Below are 12,167 nucleotides of genomic sequence, written 5' to 3'. Positions count from 1 at the left end.
TGTTAATTTTTATATTAGTAAGAACATGTTAATAGTATTCAGGACTGTAATGAACTTTTCAAGCTGTAAGTATTGGCTCTGCTATGTAAACAGGAAAACATAGTTTTTTGATAGCTTCCTATCTGAACACCATTTTCTCGTTTGTATGTGCATATGAAGCAATTGTCAGGAAACTTCAAGATTCTGCATATGTTTGTTAAAATACCACTTCTGTGACAGTGTAAACCACTGTTAGATAGCAAAGGTGCCTGGGACAGATTCGGCATACCTATAGAACCCAAAGATGCAAATTTGTGTCAGAGCCCGAACGTTCCTGTCTACTGTTCTGATTCACAGTGCATTTCCCACCCTACATCCCTTGCTGCTGTGCTCAGCAGAGTTCACATCATGGTTTTACATGAGTGAACAATTTTAGAGAAAATAAAGTGAAGCGGACATAAAAGTGCAAATTAAAATTTCTGAAGATTAAGAAGTCACTTTTGTTTGGTACAGCCTTTCTGTGGTTTCAGAAGGGAGCAGAAATAAAAGGTTTTGTTATTGTTATTGTCATTACTTTCTAAGTAATGTTAAATCATGGTTCATGATGTAACATTGTGGTTGGTTAAAATCCTGACTTTCCCAAACTCAGTTTGGCAACTACCATGACTTCACCGGAAATGCATAGTCATTCATTTAGTGCCTTCAGCTACTAATTACTGCTAATGAGGTTGCCTTCATTAAGTCTCCAGTAGGGCAGAAGTACAAAGTACTCCAAACCATGAAGTTCTGTTAAAATGCTGGTGCTCTTTCCAATCTGCTTTCCTAACCAACAGTGTTTGGTGTTCAATTCTTCTTCCAAATTTCTGATCCTTTTCAGGTATTTGAATTTGATGGACAAGTGGACAAAAAAAGGCTGCTAAAGGATCAGGGTGCTGGCAGGATTCACAGTTCACATTGCAGAGTGAGTTTGCTCTCTGTAAAATGAAGCTAATATTTGCTTATCTTAAAAATTAAGGTTTTGTGGGTTTTGTTATCAATAGCCCCAAATCAGTGTGCTGTAAATAGCTTGATTCCACTTTGCTTTTACAAAGCTGATGTTGTAGACAGCTGTGATGCTGTCTACATCCTCTTTGCTGTGGGGCTAAAGGTAACTGCAGCAGACATAGAGAATCTGTGCAGCCAACCTGCCCTGGAAAGGCGGGATGACTGCAACCTCTGCATGCCTTTAAAACTGCACTTGGCATTGCTGGCACTCCAAATGAACGCCCGCTTGTATCTATTGCCAATCCTTTTCTGACTTCTTCAAAGAAGGAAATCAGTACTCCTTGTACACAGTGTAAGTCCTGAATGGGTCAACATAAACCACTCCCAATTCTGGGCATTTCTCCAAAACATTATACATACATTTTCCTGTAAGTCCTGAATGACAATCAACAGTAATTAATAAAACTGCCCCATGTAGCCCCATAGTTAGGCAAAAGGTCTGTAAAGTGGAAGGAAAATTTTCTGGAGCAACTGCCTTGTAAACACTATTCAGTGGAAGAAACTATGGACAGTCCTTTCCAAAACAGTTCTGTAAAGTCAGGTGCAGCAATGCATTTTTACTTACTCAAATACATAGTCAAACATTTAGAGATAATGACCAGCTTCCAACAGATTTGTCTAGGGCGTTGAGCAACTGTGAAGAACAAGACAAATATTAACAGAAGACTTATCATGGGATTTCCAAAAGCTTTCCAGTGTGTGAGAAGCACAAATCCCATTGAAATTATTTTTTCCCCTCTCTATTACTTTGAAAATCTTTTCCTAGAGTGGGAGCTAAACTGGAAGATTCCACTTTGACATTTTTTTCTCTGCAATAATCAGAAAGCTGAGAAATTTAAATGTCACAGCTGAGGAAGTGTGAAGCTATGATTTCAGTACCATTCGCAATGCAACTGCCTTGGCCCTGCAAAGTTCACATCACATAAGCACACACAAATGCTGAGTGCTTCAGCATGCAAAAAAAAGGTGTTGGTGGGAGAAGCAAATAAGCAAAGGATTGGCAAGCACTAAAAATTTTCACTGATTTTGTAAGCATACATATGAACATAATGATCTTGAACCACTAAGTGGTGTATCTGTCCATCTGTGGTTGTGGAGGATCTCACCATACTCTCCTGTTTCTCAGTAGTTGCAGCATCCAGCACTTAAAACTTCTCCTGGCTTTCCTTCAACTGTGGCTGAGTCTGTGGAGGAAAGTTTAGTAAAATCTACTGGATCTGAGACTCGAAGGGAAATGAAACATGCAGGGAATGGAAACATTCAAGGATGGAAATGCAAACGCTGAAGATGACCTCAGTTTGCCCGAGTGGAGGTGTGGCCATACAGCATGGTTTCTGGGAATGAGGGATAGCATATGTCGTGACACGGGAATGGTTGAACGCTGTTGTTGCATTCCAGTGCGTTTAGCGTATTGTTTATAGCACAGCAATAACCTCAATGGAGCAGGCTGCAAGCCGTGAGGGGCTGGGACGCGCGTGCCTTCTGGCTAGCCCTGTGCCAGGCAGCAGTGCTAGATGGGTGGGAGGCCCCTTGTCTCAGTGTTCCTGTCTCACTTCAGTCCCTGGCCTTTCCTTCTCCTCCCAGGGGCAGGAGCCCGCTCTCCTTCTATGCCCAGATGCAGATGGTTTCCCCCACTGCTCCGGCTCAGCTCCCCCGGACAGCTGAGTGGTGGCCAGCAGAGACCAGGGGTCCCAGACCATCATCTGTCCTGTGGTTTTCACCACTGTTTGCCTGATAAAAGAAACAGGCACTTCATGAATTCCCTTTCTATTTGATCACAGGGAGAAATAGTTGACACTAACAGTATCACCGCCCCATGCACAAGTCTACGCTCAGAGCCATCCTTTTATTTTCTTGCTGTACCTGCACTGAGTATGTTACCGATCACTTTCCTAGCTGAATCTCGGGTTGCAACAAATGTGCGTTTCAGCAGCTGGTGTCTGTTGTGGTTTGTTTTTTCTTTTTGGCTGCTCGATATTCAAATTTTTGTTTCCCTCCCTGTTTTATTTTGGTTTTTTTCTTTGTCTTTTTTTTCTTCTTTCTTTTCCAAGGCGAGGTGATTCGGTGCAGGTTTACAGAACATTTTGGTTGTGAACACAAACACCTTGAAGCCGATGGCTGCCCTGGTAGTTCCACATTGGCTGCGCTGAAGCTGTGTTTGTGGTGTTTGCTTTGAAAAGTGAAACTAGGGGAGGTATGCCTGTTTTCATGTTTTGTTACAAACTCCACCTCAGGCCAAGGTCACTGAAAGGTTGGGCAGCCTTTCAGCAATAAGGCCTTCACAGCCTTAAGCTTAACCTGTAAGCCAACCGTGTTTACTCTTTTTCACCAGCGTTGCTTCACTTTCATGTAAGGCCTTGGCACAGGTTCATATGACTGTAAGCAATTTCTGACTTCATTTTGACATTTTCTTTGACTTTTAAGGCAACACTCCTTGCGTATAACCCACTGTGCAGTGAAAGCTAAAATAAAAATTGTGTCTGCTGTACAAAATGCAGTGCCATCCCGACAAGTCCAGACAGCAGTATGCGATGTTAATCCATACACGTGGTAGACAACACGAGCCCGTGTGTACCTACCTTTCCTGTCTGCATTTTAGTGGAGAGAATCTCAGATTTACGTGTCGGTAGGAAAAGCTGGCAGATGCCGCGCAAGGCAGAGTGCCAGAAGGGAGCTGCTGCGGAAGCTGGGAAGGAAGGGGGACCGCCTGACCCCTCCGAGGGTCTGCAGGGGGCCGGCTCCTCCTGCAGGGTATACACCTCTGCTGAATGCAAAGAGGTCTTGCCAGTGGAGATTAAATTCTTCAGTGAGGTGAATAGAAAACAAAAAAAAGCTTCTTCTTGGCCTATGATGCACCCCCAGCAAGGGAAAAGCCCTATAGCTCTGTGGGTGCAGTCACCACCTAAATTAGAAGGAGGTATAACCTCAGGGTAGTATGTTCTGCACCATGTCTATGTGCAGAGACCCAAAAACCAGTCAGGCCTTTTGCTCTCCTTCTGTCTGGGACACTGGCTCCGTTCCTGTGATGCTGACATTGCACAGATCCTGGCAAACTTCTCCACAAGCACCATGCTGGTCATTCAGGAGACCACAACATGGGTGAGCCCTCCCACTGCAGGTGACCTTGTCCCGCTTGGGCTGCCCCTGCAGGCACCAGGAGCTGTCTTTCCACCTCTCCCCATGCACTATGATTTCCACCCCTCCTCTCATTTTTATTCTCCCACTCCCTCCACATAGGCAACATCTCTCTTAAACCTTAGTGCTGAAATTGGAAAGAATAATGATCCTTGCTTTGTTTGCCGGAACCCCTTTGGGTGATGTATTCCCTAATGAGACTTATGTCTTTTTAACTGTGGTGACATCCATTCAGCCCATGGTGGGCAGCCCAGCTAGACAGACCAAGCAGCTGTGAGGTTTGACTGTGGCTTGTAGGGAAGGCATGTGAGCAAGGCATGTAACAACCCCATGAAATTAAGCAATTAGAGTCCCAAGTGTACCTGACCAAAATAGGTGCTCTCAACAGCAGCCTCACATTCCTAGAAGTCATCTTTTGTATATCATCTGGTAAACGTTTGCACTCTCTCATGCCTTTTATTGGATAAAGGTCTGAGCTCAGGGAAGTAATAGCTCCAAAATGAAGTTAGTTGTTCAAAGACACCAAAAAATGATCATTTTGTGGTTGATTACAATTATCTGCATGGGAAAGGATATCTGATAATTCATTTTTGTAAACAAAAGCAGACAAGATCTGCTCACTGGAAGTTGGATTTAGACAAATTTACACATACAACTTGAAGGACAAGGACAGCTAATTTCAGGGGTGCAGTAGTTCCTCCTCTGCTTCAGGTCTTGAGAAGACCAAATGTAATAACTCAGGCATCACAAATAAAACTGATAAAGAGATCAGAGAGTGACATTCTTTGGACAGTGCTGTGCTGCAGAGCTGACCACATCATCATGACAGTCTGTTCTGCCTTATAAACCTCAGGTTATGTTCACAGTGCAGCATGAGCTGGAGACATCTCATCTGGATCTAGGAGTGAACTGCGGTGGTGATACAGTTGTGCTGACACAGAGACCATCTAAGCTCACCCCCCATTACAGTAAATTAGATGAATCAGAACTATACACTAATAATCCTATATATCATCCCACTTCTGTACCGACAGCTTTATGGCCTTTGAGGCAGAGCCTGTACCTCTGATCTTCATTGGACTTTGAACTGAAAGTGTTGATGGGCCAGAGGATTCAGTTTCTATGTTACCCTGAAAGGTCAGCGTATCTAGAAGCAATGTTTTTTGGCTGTACCCTTCATTCAGTTTTCTACCTCAGCTAGGATGAAATTCTCACTGAGTCAGATTTCCTTCTTTTTTATATTTTCTACATACTGCTATGATGAAATTCCCTTTTTCTTTGGTCTTTTTGCCGATATGCCTTGCTGTAAAGCAAAGGAGAGCTGGAAAGGCTTGTTAGTCCCATACCGTTACACAATAGACACTACACTGACACAGCAATCCCTTAAAAAGAATTTCCATGTAGAAAATAGTATTAATAATAATCTGTCAGTCTTCTGCTGTGCCCTGTAGACCTCTGGATCCCACACCTGAAGCTTTCCACTGAGCAGACACTGTGCTATAGATTTCAGTCCTATGTCACCTTTCTTTTTTTTTTACATTATCGACACGCACCAATTTAATCCGCTGGAGAGAGAAAGGCCAATTGTATACAGTTTGGGTTTTAAGCCTGCTTTGATCAGAATGGATAAGGAGCCATTTAAAAATGAAACAAAAAGTACGAAGCAGATAAAAACCTTTCCTTTGGGGTGAAGGAGGTGGTCAGCAGGTCTGTGTTATCTCAGTAGCTCATCTCTTATATTTCGGTGGCTGAAGAGCATTCTTTGTGCTCTGCCCTGGCTGGAGCAGGGCGAAGCATCACCTGTTTGCCTTGTGCTGATGGTTGTGGCACCCTGTTTTGGGGCAGTCGGTGGGAAGAGCAGCTCTGCCCCTGAGCCACTATGTCTGACCAAAGGGAAAGGTGGAGCATGAGGAACTGGGAGAGATGGCAGGAATGGGAGAAAGCCAGAAAATGAGGACTTTGCAGCTTTTTTGCAGGAATGTAGACAGAGAACACAGACAACAGCAGGCCCTAACAGAGACAGAAAGATAGAGACTTTCTGAAGGATGGTGGGAAGGGTGGAGCCCTGGTAGCTGGGCTGAGAGCAAGCCTGGAGAATGGTGCTGTGTTACGCTGGACAGTATTTGAAATTTGATGGAGGTTCTCCATTTCCAAATATGAAAAATGCGAAGCCATCTCTGGGTGGTTTTTAAATGCTCACTGTAATGACAAGATGATGACAAACCTGCATGCCAGCTCTGCCAGCTGGGGTCCCATCACAGCTCTCATATGCCCCTTTGCAATTAGTGCCTTATCTGCATATTTCTTTTCCTCCTGGCTAACCAGGCATAATGAACAGGGAGAAAATGTGTGATTATTTTCTCCCGTTATAGAGATTTCCCCACCCCTACACAAAACACACGGAGATGGCGTGAGGGGTCAAACACTGGCCGGGTCAGGGCAGGACACCCAGCAAAGCAGCCATGCTCCATCCCACCCCGCCTTACCGCAGGTCCCTTGGGGCCGCGGGCACCCCAGCTTTGCCACAACACCTGCGCTCCACACCGGCTTCTTTCCCTGAAGTTTCAGCTTCCACTTTTGTCTGCTTCCATACCTGCAGCAGCTCTTACCAAAAGTACTGTCAGTCCTGGCATACCGTAGTGTGCCCCGGCAGACGTGGACCCCGTGCCTGCCCGTGTGGGAGGGAAGGGGAGATGTAAGGGGGTGCTCCCACCCTCCTGCCAGCACCGCCTGCTGCCTGCACACCCTCCCTCCCGCTTACCTGACGGTGGCGAAGCCCCACATCCAGAGCACATTGAATGTAAATACTACAAACGCTATTTCAGGTTCCTCATGCTCTTTCACACATGCCACCAGCCTCAGCTCCCTCAAGATGTTTTCTGTCCGTCTGTTCCATTTTACAGGGACACGTCATCATGTTGCCTCTGTTCACTCCTTCCCTTTGTCCTTTTTGCTGAGGTCTACACTCGCTTTTCATCTGGGGCTTACAAAAGAGTCCAGGTCTGTTTCGTGGACTAGTCATACATTGGAATGGAACCCCCTACCTCCCCTTGGCTTTTATTCCTGGAATGCGGGCTCCACGCAGGAACACCGTGGCTAAATATTAAATATCCAAAAGCAGCCACAGCTGTCGTGAACAGATTCTTAAAGAATGTATTCAGCTGAAACCAAATCAGTTTTTAGTAATTCAAATTTTTAAACTAATGGAAATTCTAAAACCAAATTAATTAAAAATAAAGGAAAGTCAAACATACTTAATTTAAAAGTTGCAGGGGTCAGATTGGAGTATTTTTCAGAATTAAAATACATTCACAAAATGCTTCATTGTCACCAAATTGGTGGGGGTTTGGCCCAGCATTGTGCTGGAAAAACATCGCTGAGCAAATACAGTCGTCTCATAGCAGGTGCTCTCCTGCTAGAACTCATAAGTGGGTCTTCTGGCAGTTTATGTTTCTTTAAGACTTAAAAAAAATAATGTGAAGACAATCTAAGCTTTCATTTCTTTAACTATACTTTAACTCAAGTTGTTGTAGAGAGTAGCTGAAAATATTATCCTGAGCACCCTAAAGACTTAGAAACTAGCAAGCAAATAAAAGAATCCCAGAAGTATTATAATGACTGTTCTTGTTACTGCTGTTGCTGTACTTGTTAGTTAGGGGAAAAAAACCCAAAAAAAAAAACAAAAAAAACCCCACATGTTTTTTAGCCTGTGCTGTAGTTTTGGAGTCTGTTCTCATAATATTCGAATGCCTCACCAAAGTGCACACCAGTCTCTCCTGTTTTACCCTTCACCCAATAATGTTTTTCTAACTTTTCTATATTCTTCCCTCAGTATAACAGGTCTCGTTGTTAATATGGTGCCAATTAATGAGTCCCTGGGGAAGAATTTCAAAATAGAAATTTTAAGTGTCAACACAGTAATTTTAAGTGTCAAAACCTCAAAGACAGTTCACAGAAACAGTCAAAAATTTCTGCTCTCTGTTATACATGCCTCCTTTCTTCAGGACAACATACTCTGCAGATTAATGTAATTTGGTGATGATGGAAACACAGTATCTTCCAGAGTAAATCCGTTTAATCTCAGGGTTTCATTCTTTCCAACACTCTTACCAGACCTGGTTTCTCAGCTGAGTAACAGCAGTGTCTACTCTCTCTCTCTCTCTCTTTCTCTTTCTTTCTTTTTCTCCCCCCCACCCCCCACCCCCAAAGGCTACAAGTTTTCTCCATGGCAATCTTTCCTTAAGCAATACTGACTCCCACACACTTCTGCTCTGGGGCCAGCAAAACACTTCTTAGAACAGCCTGAGACTAACGTGAAGTCCTTCAGCTGAGGAGCTGTCGAGAGTTGTCTCCACCAGGGAGAAAGTACGTGGAACCAAGTTTTCAAAGCAGGTCAGAGTGAGAAATGTCAGAAAGCAACAAAAGAAAAAAAGATTCTGAATCCCTTTTTTATGTAGAAGTCCTCCTCCTCACAGCTGAAGCTGGCCAGAAAATTTCTGCTTTCTGACACATCTGGTTAAAAAAATAAAAATCTAAGTATGAAGTCTGTTTGAGTTTATATGTTATACATGCTCTAATGAGATTTGGGTTTATTACTTGCTTTAACTTTACCATACACTTTGCTAACAACAAGAATAAAAAGTAATAATAACCATGGTAAACAACCACATTGTTTAGTCTTAGGCACCAAAATGTAACTTACAAATGTGGGTACTAACATCTCAATTTCAAGAGTTTATTGAAGTCCACAAATTCTGTGATCCCCTAGTTTGTCTTTCTGGCAATAATCTAAAGAAACATCCTATGGCACATTTTTTAAGGGGTGTTTAGGGTATTTTTTCTTGAAGCTTTACTATAATGACACTCAGAATCATGTTGAAGTTATGCACAAATTAAATATTGTACTGAAGGAGGATGGACCTAGATAGGTGTTAAAAAGCCATCTTGAATCAGCAACCACAGCCCATAGAAGGGAAGGGAATCGTGCCATCCTCTCTTCCAGCTCCCCAAGTCTTTGAGGAGCACTGCAGAGCCGGTCAGGTCAGGTCAGACAGAGGGACCAGCACCCTTGTTCTGTGATATAATGAGATAATTTATTAATAGCCCAAGGAACAGAGGAACCCCCGTGCCATAGAGAGAGCCAAGAAGCCCAACAGCTCCTGCCAAATTTGATCAACATGAGAAAAGTTCCCTCCTGGCCTCAAGCTGGGCCGTGGATTTATCCATGGCCAGGACACACAAGCTGGGGTCCTCAAAGACAAGGATGCCTGGTTCCTCCAGTCATCAGTGTCTATGTGAGCTGCCTCCAGTGCTGCACACTGGGATGTGTCTGAAGGACCCACTTCACTTGACTCCCACAGATGCTCTGAGATCTCCCAGAACCAGAATATTTGAAAAGTATAGCTGGTAGAAGGATGGGATCTATTAACTTCATCTTTCTAAGCAGGTACTGATAGCAGACTTAAATCTAGCATATGCACAGAAGCCTTTTGCATTTTTTGGAGCCAAAAGAGAATCAAACCAGACTTTTGTGTCCTCAGGAGAATAAAAAACAAGTGAACAAACAGTATAAGAAGCAAACAGAAATGCTAGCTTGTAGATGACTTGCTTGGTTCGTCATTTTGAATAGTTCCAACACCAGTGATAATCCAAGAAGGCATTGCATCGTGTGGAGTGTTCATTTAGGAAGTGCTGAGGAGGTGATACACCGCAGGGACGGCATTATTTGTGACACATAGGGCACTGAAAATATTGCTTTCCCCTGTCATAGGGGTTGTAACCTGGACTTTGTTGACAGCCAAAAATGTAAGAAAGTGTAGGGTGACTCAGAAGATCCAAAGCAGAGTGTTGGGACCCAAAGAAGGCTGGCAGACCTATGAAGCACAGGTACGTTTTTGCTGGACCATCAAAATTCCTGTTTAATCTGTTTTTTCTTTTTTGTACTTGTGGAACCCTGAATTAAGAGGCAGAAGCAGTGTAGATTTATTGCAAATGAAAAGTAATCCAGCCTTCTTTCAGCCTCTCCTGGTTACTAACGCTTCAGCTGCCCTAAGATTTAGCCTCTTACAAATTTGATTTCCTACCTCCAGGGCGTTAGAGGAAGGCAACAAGGTGAGACTGATGGACTCAAATATCTCTTAGAAATCAAACAACTTTTGAAGCAGACACCCAGAAGTAAAACAAAATGTACTTTTGGTTCAGCGTTTTTCTCTATACTACTTTTTTTTCTTTTCATTGTGGTCCCTCATTTCCCCACCCAGACAAAATGCAGCTATGACAACATGGAAATCCCCTGAGTGGCAGAGCTCTGATAATAAGATTGTTCAGGTTCAACCAAAATATTATGTCTGAAAAGTCTTTTTCTTTTAGTTTGCTCCAGCTGAAACAGGAAAAAAGAAAAAAAAAAAAAAGATCAAAGTGATAGCCCACTCAATTATAAACAAGACAAATTTAAAGTGAGAAGGTGTCATTTCCAGATAGCAATCAGTTTGCTCAGGAGAGCCCTCCTTTATTGATATTTCATCTGAAAATGAGGTATTGAAAATTTCAATACGAAAATTTCAGCTGAAAATAAGGTAGAAATTAGCCTGAGGGTTTCTAGAATGATATGATACTGAATATTATTAAGCCAGGTGCTGAAATCCTGAAATAAACTCTTCTAAAGCAAGCCAGGGGTAAGCCTTAGGGATGTGAAGTCAACAGGACCCATCCCCATTGATTCAAGTTCAGCTTCAATGAGTTTGGGTCAAGCATAGGAAACTCGGCAGGAGGGGAGACAAGGACTAACTGCTACTAAAGTCCCACCAGCCGACTCCGACCTCTGAAAGAGGGTATTTCTTGAAGGGATATCAAGTGAATGGGGCAGTGACCCAAATAATTCTGTAAGCAAAGTCAATCTTTTGAGCGAGGGTCAGTCAGGCCATGGTGCTGCCATCTTCAGTGTCTCCTTGGCCCTGGTGCCATGTCCAGCTCCTGCTCTGCTTTGTATGGGTGGTCGCTGTGGCCTGTCAGGTCCCCCTTCCTGTTTGCGGGTGGGAGGTATTGTAAAGCTCTGCCAAGCAGACATCTGCCCCCTGCCTCACCTTGGGCTCTTTTTGAATTCAAGGGACAGAAATAATTGTATTTAGAGGTTTAGATTTCATCTTTTGAATGTCTATGTTAAGATGAGATGAATCATGCTCTCTGATGGCTATACAAGAGCGAAGCATGAAAAACTCTGACATAGGAGTATACACTGTAAATACCTACATATTGACCTATGAATCCAAACCCATTTTTCTGTATCTGCCTAGGCCTTGTACACCTTCAGGGAATGCTTTGGTGGGGAGCCTCAGGGTCCTACCACAAGGAGGGACTTGACACAGGTATGGGAGATGTCCATCCTCCTGCCAGCCTCACTGAGCTCTTGTGGAAAGGGGGCTATTTCCCATTAGAACAGGGCAGGGAAGCCTAGAGCCCCCAACTCCCCCCCTTGTCTACCTGCTGCCCCCTTCTCTGGGCAGGAAGTGACAGTGGAGGACAGTCCCTAATGTCCTGGCAAGAAGGATACTCTTCTAGACATGAGGGCTGAGCTTTCCTCATTTTGGTGAGCAGTTTAAATTATTTCCTTGCAAATGAAAAAGCTGCTGTGGCTTCCATACTGAGTTTCCTTATTATAGTGTCATCATTTTTCTGTTTGCCTGGGCATTTTTACCAACTTTGCCCTCAGCTTCCTTTACGCCTCCAGCATAAAGTTTTTTTGGTGCAGCCAGGGGTGTGCCAGAGCTTGCTCTTCTCTTTCAGGTCTTCAGCTCACTTGTAGTTAGCCACATCAGTCAGCCGTGTACATGGCCCTGCATTACGCTCTAGGGTGCGTTGGTGTATACAGCCACAGAAAGTCTGAGAAGGAAATATTTAACACCTCTTTGTCTTCTGCTTTCTGTCTCTGCTTTGTCCAAAGCCTGAAAAAATGTGAGATGTACCTCTTTGTTCTCAGGATCATAGGTTTGGCAGGATTAGTCTTTTAAATC

The sequence above is a fragment of the Charadrius vociferus genome, unplaced genomic scaffold, assembly GCF_000708025.1.
Source record: "Charadrius vociferus isolate BGI_N301 unplaced genomic scaffold, ASM70802v2 scaffold450, whole genome shotgun sequence".
In the NCBI taxonomy this organism is placed as follows: Eukaryota; Metazoa; Chordata; class Aves; order Charadriiformes; family Charadriidae; genus Charadrius; species Charadrius vociferus.
This window is presented reverse-complemented; position numbering follows the sequence as displayed.